This window comes from Urocitellus parryii, chromosome 8, assembly GCF_045843805.1.
Source record: "Urocitellus parryii isolate mUroPar1 chromosome 8, mUroPar1.hap1, whole genome shotgun sequence".
Classification (NCBI taxonomy): Eukaryota; Metazoa; Chordata; class Mammalia; order Rodentia; family Sciuridae; genus Urocitellus; species Urocitellus parryii.
Window position 1 is genome coordinate 73420054 of NC_135538.1, and position 8115 is coordinate 73428168.

General features: G+C 39.1%; 1 long non-coding RNA gene and 2 other non-coding genes across 3 annotated transcripts; all 3 read left to right on the forward strand.

Annotated features, from left to right (window-relative positions):
- The first annotated feature begins 471 nt into the window (after window positions 1-471).
- On the forward strand, window positions 472-2490 carry LOC113198409 (uncharacterized). The gene is made up of 5 exons (XR_003302839.2): window positions 472-766; window positions 994-1219; window positions 1318-1396; window positions 1603-1666; window positions 1869-2490. It is a non-coding gene; the product is annotated as an uncharacterized LOC113198409 (long non-coding RNA).
- LOC113198689 (small nucleolar RNA SNORD50) lies at window positions 1446-1515 on the forward strand. The gene has a single exon (XR_003302885.1). It is a non-coding gene; the product is annotated as a small nucleolar RNA SNORD50 (small nucleolar RNA).
- Window positions 1711-1783, forward strand: LOC113198685 (small nucleolar RNA SNORD50). The gene has a single exon (XR_003302884.1). It is a non-coding gene; the product is annotated as a small nucleolar RNA SNORD50 (small nucleolar RNA).
- Window positions 2491-8115: the final 5625 nt, after the last annotated feature.

Consider the following 8115-nt stretch of genomic DNA (forward strand, 5'->3'; position numbering starts at 1 on the left):
GCCCCCTAGCCAGCTCGGATTCTCCAGTTGGTGCTAAAGTGAAGCTGATCTACTCTGTAAAACTGAAGTTCACTCCCGGACCCAGTCTGTGCAGGTCGAACTTGGCGCGAGGCAGGCGATGGCCTCGCCTCCAACTGCGGCTCGTAGTTTGAATTCTGGCGCCACTCCCGCGCCACGTAGGGCCGAGTCGCCCGCCAGACTCGGAAGCGACGGACCACTGCGCGCCTACGGGTGCGCGCCAGGAGATGAACGGGCACGCGGCGGTGGGAGGTGCGCGCACCACGCCCAGGAACGGCCGCGGGAAAAAAAGAGCCGCCGCGCGCGCTCCCGCTCGATCGCCTCCGGAAGAGGCCACGCCCCCATCATCTCCCACATCCAATAGGTGCGGGAGGGCGGGGCGGCCTCGGTCTGATTCAGGAGAGATTATATAAGGAGCTGCGCGGGATCTGCCTCCTTCTTTTTCGGGGAGACGGCGGACCTGTTGTTTGGTATGTGTGCGAATGGGTGTCACGCCAGTACCGAGGCTCCGTGTATAGTTGGGACTGGCGTACTTTGAAGCGATCTCGGAGCCTTGATCCTAGAGTGCTAGTTGTTGGAAGTTTGCACATGCAGAACGCGCCGCCGGGTCGCCACGTGCCTTGAATAGAGTCCGGGAGACAACATACTGAAGGGCCTATGGCGCCACGAACGGAGGTTTTCTGGCTTAGGCCCAGGGCAGGCCTGAGCCTGAGCGTCGACGGGAAAGTCACCTGAGGATTTACAAAAGGTACAAAAGTGTACTTATGGATACTGTGTACACGTGTAAGGGATGATGAGGTTAATTTAAGAACAAGGGGTGCGGGCTGGGAATATACCTTACTTGGTACAGGGCTTCCCTCGCTTGCGCAAGAAAGGCCCTAGCTAGGTTCAATCCCCAACACCACACACACACAAAAAAAAGAATAGAATCAAGGGGCACTTATTAACATGGCGAATGCTTTTTACTTTCCCCAGATTATTTCAACATGAACAGCCCCAGCTCTTTATGGACCTTGGTGCTGCTTGAAACCCAGGCGGCGCTGTATGCAGTACGATTTAACGAGTGGGAGAGAATTAACTGCAGGGAAAAAAATTTAAACGTGACATTCTGAGAATGTTTGATTGCAAGCATCGATCCCCCGCAGTAATGATGGCGCTAGCTTTCAGTGGTCAATCGGAGCGGCTACATGGACATAAAAAGGTAAGGGTTACTGAGCTTATTTTTTAAACCAAAGCTGACGTTTTTTATTTACTGTAATAGAAAATGGTGTGTAACCATTTAAAATTTTTTTTTGGTAGATGCATAAGAAAATCCCAAAACATGTCATGGAATGTTTAGCAAAGAATTAATTGCTTAAAACCTGACAGTCAACGCTTGGTATGTATTCGGCCTAGTATTCTATAGATAATATATGTATGATTGGTCAAATCAGTGATGAAACCTATCCCGAAGCTGATTACCTGAAGAAAATCATGTACGGATTCGGCTTCTGAGATGAAGACCAATAGCTGTAGATGAAATGTGTAAATTTTTTGTTCCATTCATTCACCTTAAATCAGATATATTTGTTTTTCTGCCAACAGTGATTGTGACTGTGTGCCCACTCAGGCCAGTTTGCTGTAAAGTTCATAAGACAGAACAATTTCTGTAAGTGCATATTTTTTTCTTTAACAATATTGTGTCCTTGGTCTTATCTATGATGATCCTATCCCGAAACTGAACTCCTGTTGAAACAAACTTAATTACGGATCTGGCTTCTGAGATAAACCATTGAGGACAAAGTTTTTTGATACTATTAAATAAGCTTTTAATGTTGATCATCTTGTAATTTTTGTTTTTCCTTTTCTAGGACTAGCACCACAAAGTCTCCTTTTTCTACTATGAAAACCTGGTGATAAGAGTAATCCAGAAAAAGCAGACATGAAGAGAAAACATACAGTTTGGGATTCTATTTTTTTTAACCATAGCTAAACCATGAACTAATGGGTTTTTAACAGGAGGGTCTTGAACTTTGCATAATTAACCTTGTCAAATTATTCCTCAGTGTTTTGCCATTAATCACCTCTTGAATTTAAGATACATAATTGTAATTAAAACTGAGTCAAAGTTGACACTGCCTTATAATTTAGTTTCTTATAGAGATGTCTGGTTATTGATTACAATAACTGGTTAATATAACAATAAAATTTTTTATTAACCCATTTGAGTCCCAAGTTTTCAATTCTGAAACTATTCCCATGAAATTATTGACACTGGTATATTAAAATAGTTGGGAAATCTTATCAACCTTTCCCTATCCTGTCCAGCACCCTATTCTTAGTCACTGCATATGAGATAATAAAATACTAGTCTCTAATTGGCATATTTCACTTAATATACTTAGCTAGTTCCATGTTGTCACAAATGACAGGAATTCATTCTTTTCATAGCCGAATAGTGTTCCATTGTGTATATGTGCCACATTTCCTTTATCCAATCACCCATCCATGGACATGGGAGGTGTCCACAGATGGTGAACAGCACTGCAATAAACAAGTACAGACGTCTGAAATGCTGCTTTTGATTCCTATGTATATATGCCCACGAGTGGGGATTATTGAATCACACGGTATGATGGAGGTTTCATACCTTTTTTCCATAATGGATGTACTGATGATGCACATTCCCCTCAATTATGTTTGAGAGTTCCTCTTCCCATCCTTGCCAGCATTTGCTAATTTCTCTTTGCTAACAGCCATTCTAACTTGAGTGAGATGATATTGCATTGTTTTGACCTGCATTTTCCTAGTAATTAGTGATGTTGAGCATTTTTCACATACTTGCTGGTATATATATATACTATACACACACATACACACTTTTTTTTTTTTTTTTTTTTTTGCTGGGCGGGGAGTACTAGGGATTGAACTCAGGGTACTTGACCTCTGAGCTACATCCCTAGCCCTGCTTTGTATTTAAGAGACTTGCTTAGCACTTCATAGACGTGGTCCCTTTTGTCTATTTGTGCTTTGGGGGTCTTGTGCAGAAAATCTTGGCCCATCCCAATGTCCTCATGTGTTTCCCCAGTTTCCTTCCAGTATTACATAGTTTCAGGTCTTTGACCCATTTTGCTTGGATTTTGGTAACTGGTGAGAGACAGGAGTTTTCTTCCTTCTGCCTGTGGACATCAAGTTTTCCTGGCACCATTAATTGAGACTTTTTCCTTTCTGCAGTGTATGATCTTGTTATCTTTGTTGAAAACCAGCTGCCTATAAATGTGTGGGATCATGTCTGGGTTCTCCTGTCCCATTGGTCTGTGTGTCTTGTTTTCATGCCAGTACCATGCTGTGTAGGTGACGATGGTTTTGTAAAACCTGCCTTCAAATCAGATATTATAATGCCTTCGGCTCTCTTCTTTTTTGCTCATGATGTTTTTGATTCTTTGGGGACTTCAATACTGTTGAATAAAAGTAGTGAAAGTGGACATCCGTTTATTATTCCAGATTTTAGAACAAAAAAGCTTTTGGCTTTTCCCATTAAGTATGTTAGCTATTGGCTTACATGTGACCTTATTAGACCTTTTTTATGTTGAGGTACTTTCCTTCTATACCTATTTTATTCAGGATTTTTATATGATGAGATGTTGAATTCTATTAAATGCCTTTTCTGGTTATTTTTTATTTGTAATTTGTTTATACTTTTGAACAACCAGCTCATTTCTTCATTTCACTGTTTTTTTTTTTCCCCTACTTTGAGTATTCTGTTTTTGTTTGTTTGTTTGTTTGGTTTTTTTGTTTTTTGTTTTTTTTTACTTTATGGGTATTCTCTTATGTTCATAGCTTTCCTTCTACTAATTTTGGATTTGGATTTTTCTTGTTTTTATAGTTCCTTGAGATATATTTAGTGGTTGTTTATTTTGGGATACTTCTGCATTTTGTTTTGGTTCTAGTGATTGAACCCAGGGTTTCATACATGCTAAGCAAGTAAGTGTTAGCTTCCATGTATTTGTGTTAAAGTACAAAAGTTTAATACCACCACACAGAGAATGATTTTAGATATCTTACTGAAGAATCATAGGTGTTTGGGATTCCACAGTGATCAAAACATCAGTATTTTAAGTGTAATTCTAAGGAAGGGAATCTTAGCATTTTTTTTTTCTGGGAATTAAGATGAGGTAATGTGCCCTGCATAGATCATTCATAGGAAGCTTGAGATGTCCAAACAGACATGAATTTGAAGGAGCCAGCCATATGAATGGCTGATTTCCCAAGTCTGAGGTAGGTGCTGTTATTGCAGAGGCCCTAAGGCTTCATGAACTCCAGGAGAGAAAAAAATAATTTGGCATAATGGGTCAGATATGTAATATAGGATCTCACTGCATGTGCTCCCGCCCAGCTTGGTACTAGGGGTTGAATCCAGGGGCATTTAATCACTGAGCCATATCTCCAGCCCTTTTTTTATATTTTATTTAGAGACTCTGTCTCCAAATAATAAGGTTTGAGTTGCTTAGGGCCTTGCGCTGCCTTTGAACTCACAATCCTCCTACCTCAGTCTTCTGAGATGCTGGGATTACAGGAGTGCGCCACCACACCAGGCTATAATAAAGGATCTTGATACTACCAAATAGAATAAGGAAAGCTATGGGGCCTTGAAAAAGCAAAATTATTTGGAGATATAAAATGTACATTCTAGCGAGGTGTGGTGGCATGCACCTATAGTCTCAGCGACTCAGGAGGCTGAGGTCGGTAGGTCATTAGAACCCATTGTGAGGCCAACCCTCTCTCCAAAAAACCAAGAATAAATAAATGGAATAAAAATGCAGTTTCATTAATGAACATGAGACAGCATATGTGATATATAATGAAAAAGTAGTTGACTTTACAATCTTTTAAATTTTTTTTCTTTAGTTGTAATTGGACACAATATTTTATTTTTATGTGATACTGAGGATCGAACCAGTGCCCCACATGTGCCAGGCGAGCGCTGTATTGCTGATCCACAACCCTAGCCCCTGACTTTGCAATCTTGATGATTCCCTACCCTGCTCTACTTGAAACTAACATGCTCAATAAATCTGTCATTATCTTTATTTCCAGCTACTAGAATCTAAGTTTAAAATGCTAACTCTTAGAATTTAAGGGCAAAGATCTGTTTCATTTACTAATGTCTTAGGTACCTAAGATAGACCCAGGCACTTATCTTACAATAAATGATAAACGACTTTATTATGACACAAAACCTTGAGGGGAAAATGCCATTACCCTTTTGTCAAAGCTGGCAAATACTTAAAAACAAGGCAATGTTGTGAAATAGTTTGTTTTGGAGCCCTCTAACCTCTTTCTCCTGTTCTTTCTGGTTTCATTCCCTTGACTTCCAGTGGACCTTTTAATATGTCACATTTTCTTAGCTGATATAATCCAAATTAGTACTGGACATTCTCTTTATGCATTATAGGACTAGTCTCAGCCAAGGAGGCAAGAGATAAACACTTCTTTATTTGTGTCAATAGTGATTTAAGATGCCAAGAAAAATCAAGGGCAACCTACACAGAGATACAAAACACAAGAGAAATACTATCAGGATTAAGCTAGTATGTGGGGAAGATACAATTAGTCATAAGAACACTAAGCAATTATAGTATGGTTGAGAACCAAAGAGTGACAAATTTGGAGGATTTAGTTACCAACAGGTTGGATAGATGTTGAAAAAATTAGGTGGAAGATGAGGCAGAAATGTTAAATATCCTTACTATGGTTCATGAGCAGGGGGGTTACAATTTTTGTAAGGCTAGTCTTGTAATCATTTGATTTCAATAAAACCTGACATTCAGTAGGAAGACATGATCAGAACTTAATTTCTCTTGTATTATCTGTAGGATCTTCACCTGAATACTAAGTGAATAAAATAAAAAATCACTTTTGTGGAACTAAACTTGAAAGCTTAACATTTTATAATTAATTAACATCAGTTTCCATTAAACTTACTCAAACATTTTAAGATACACATGGATGTCATTTTTCAATCAAGTGTGAAAGACAGACTTCTAGATTACAAATACAACTGGGTAATATCTTTGGTTACTAAAGTGATCCAATACTTAAATTGTGAGCTTGATAAGAACATCTAGTACATCTACAACCTAAAAAATTCATTAGAGGCTCAAAAGCCTTAAAGGCCTCAAGGGACTTGACTGCAATAGACTCTGATATGCTTGCTTCAGACTAGTTTTAGAAGTTGAAAGCAGAATTTACACGTCTGGCTTTAGTAACTTTAGCCAATAGAAATCCCTTTGCCTTACACCAGGTTTCTAGAATCTTAAAATATAGTAGGCTCAGGCCTACCGTTTGGTGCTTTCTAAAATTAGTTCTATTACCAGAAATCCAATATCCACTGTACCAATCAAGTGCCCTCTAAACTAAGTAACACACTTCTTGTAATGCTTACCCAGTGTATGTGAAAGAACTTTGGGCTATTTGTGTGACTTTTTCACCAGTTGCCCAGTTATGATTATAGCATTTATTTGAACCTTAGCCTACTAAGATAGCCTGCTTATCTTTTGTCAGTCTCTCCTCTCTGAAAGGGAAGTTGGACCCTTCTCATCTTTCTTCTTCCCTGAAGACCTTAAAAGAGCGTACTACAGGGATACTGACACATCGATGTTCACAGCAGCACAATTCACAATAGCTAGACTGTGGAACCAACCCAGATGCCCTTCAATGGATGAATGGATTAAAAATGTGGCATTTATACACCATGGAGTATTACGCAGTACTAAAAAATGACAAAATCATGGAATTTGCAGGGAAATGGATGGCACTAGAGCAGATTATGCTTAGTGAAGCTAGCCAATCCCTAAAAAACAAATACCAAATGTCTTCTTTGATATAATGAGAGCAACTAAGAATAGAGCAGGGAGGAAGAGCAGGAAGAAAAGATTGACATTAAACAGAGACACGAGATGGGAGGGAAAGAGAGAGAAAAGGGGAATTGCATGGAAATGGAAAGAGACCCTCATTGTTATAAAAAAAAACTACATAAAAGAGGTTGTGAGGGGAATTGGAAGAAAAAACAAGGAGAGAAATGAATTACAGTAGATGGGGTAGAGAGAGAAGATGGGGGGGGAAGGGGATAGTAGAGGATAGGAAAGGTAGCAGAATACAACAGTTACTAGTATGGCATTATGTAAAAATGTGAATGTGTAACCGATGTGATTCTGCAATCTGTATTTGGGGTAAAAATGGGAGTTCATAACTCACTTGAAACTAATGTTTGAAACATGATATGTCAAGAGCTCTGTAAGGTTTTGAACAACCAATAAAAAAAAAATGCAAAAGACTCAAAAAAAAAAAAAAAAAAAGGTTGGTTCTGGATCTGAACAGTACTTCCAGTGCAGTACTTAAAACTGTCTGACTGAAGATTGTCACTACATCTGGTCTTGTTCCACTTCACTGGTCATATATATTTGAATATGTACAGAGATCAAACTACATCTGAATCTATCATGAAATTTTGGAAATTTTATGAGCCATCTTGGGATAGGGGAAAAGGTTCCTTTTCAATATGAGAACCAGGATCCTTTGACTAACTACTGCATCCTGTCTTCCTCATCTCCTCCTCTCATCATTAACCCACTGTTTGAGATTTCAGAATGTCATGTAGCTAAGTCTGTCAGAATTATTATAGAAAACAAGCACTTAGTCTGATAAAATACCAATCAAATACAATACAATCCAGCCTATTTGAGAACTTTATTTTGTTAGCTATGACTACTTAATTGATTCTAGGTCTCTTCAAAACAGCAATGGAAGGGCTGGGGTTGTGGCTCTTTGGTAGAGTGCGTGCCTAGGGTGTTTGACGCACTGAGTTTGGTTCTCAGCACTGCATATAAATAAATGAATAAAATAAAGGTCCATCAACATCTAAATTTTTTTTTAAAAAAAAGCTTAAAACCAAACAAACAATGGAGCCAGTCATGGCAAAACACTCCTATAATCCCAGCAATTTGAGAGGCCAAGGCAGGAGGAACTCAAGTTCAAAACCAGCCTCAGCAACTTAGTGAGGCCCTCTCTCAAAATAAAAAGAGCCAGGCAAGGTGGCACATGCCTATAATTCAAGCG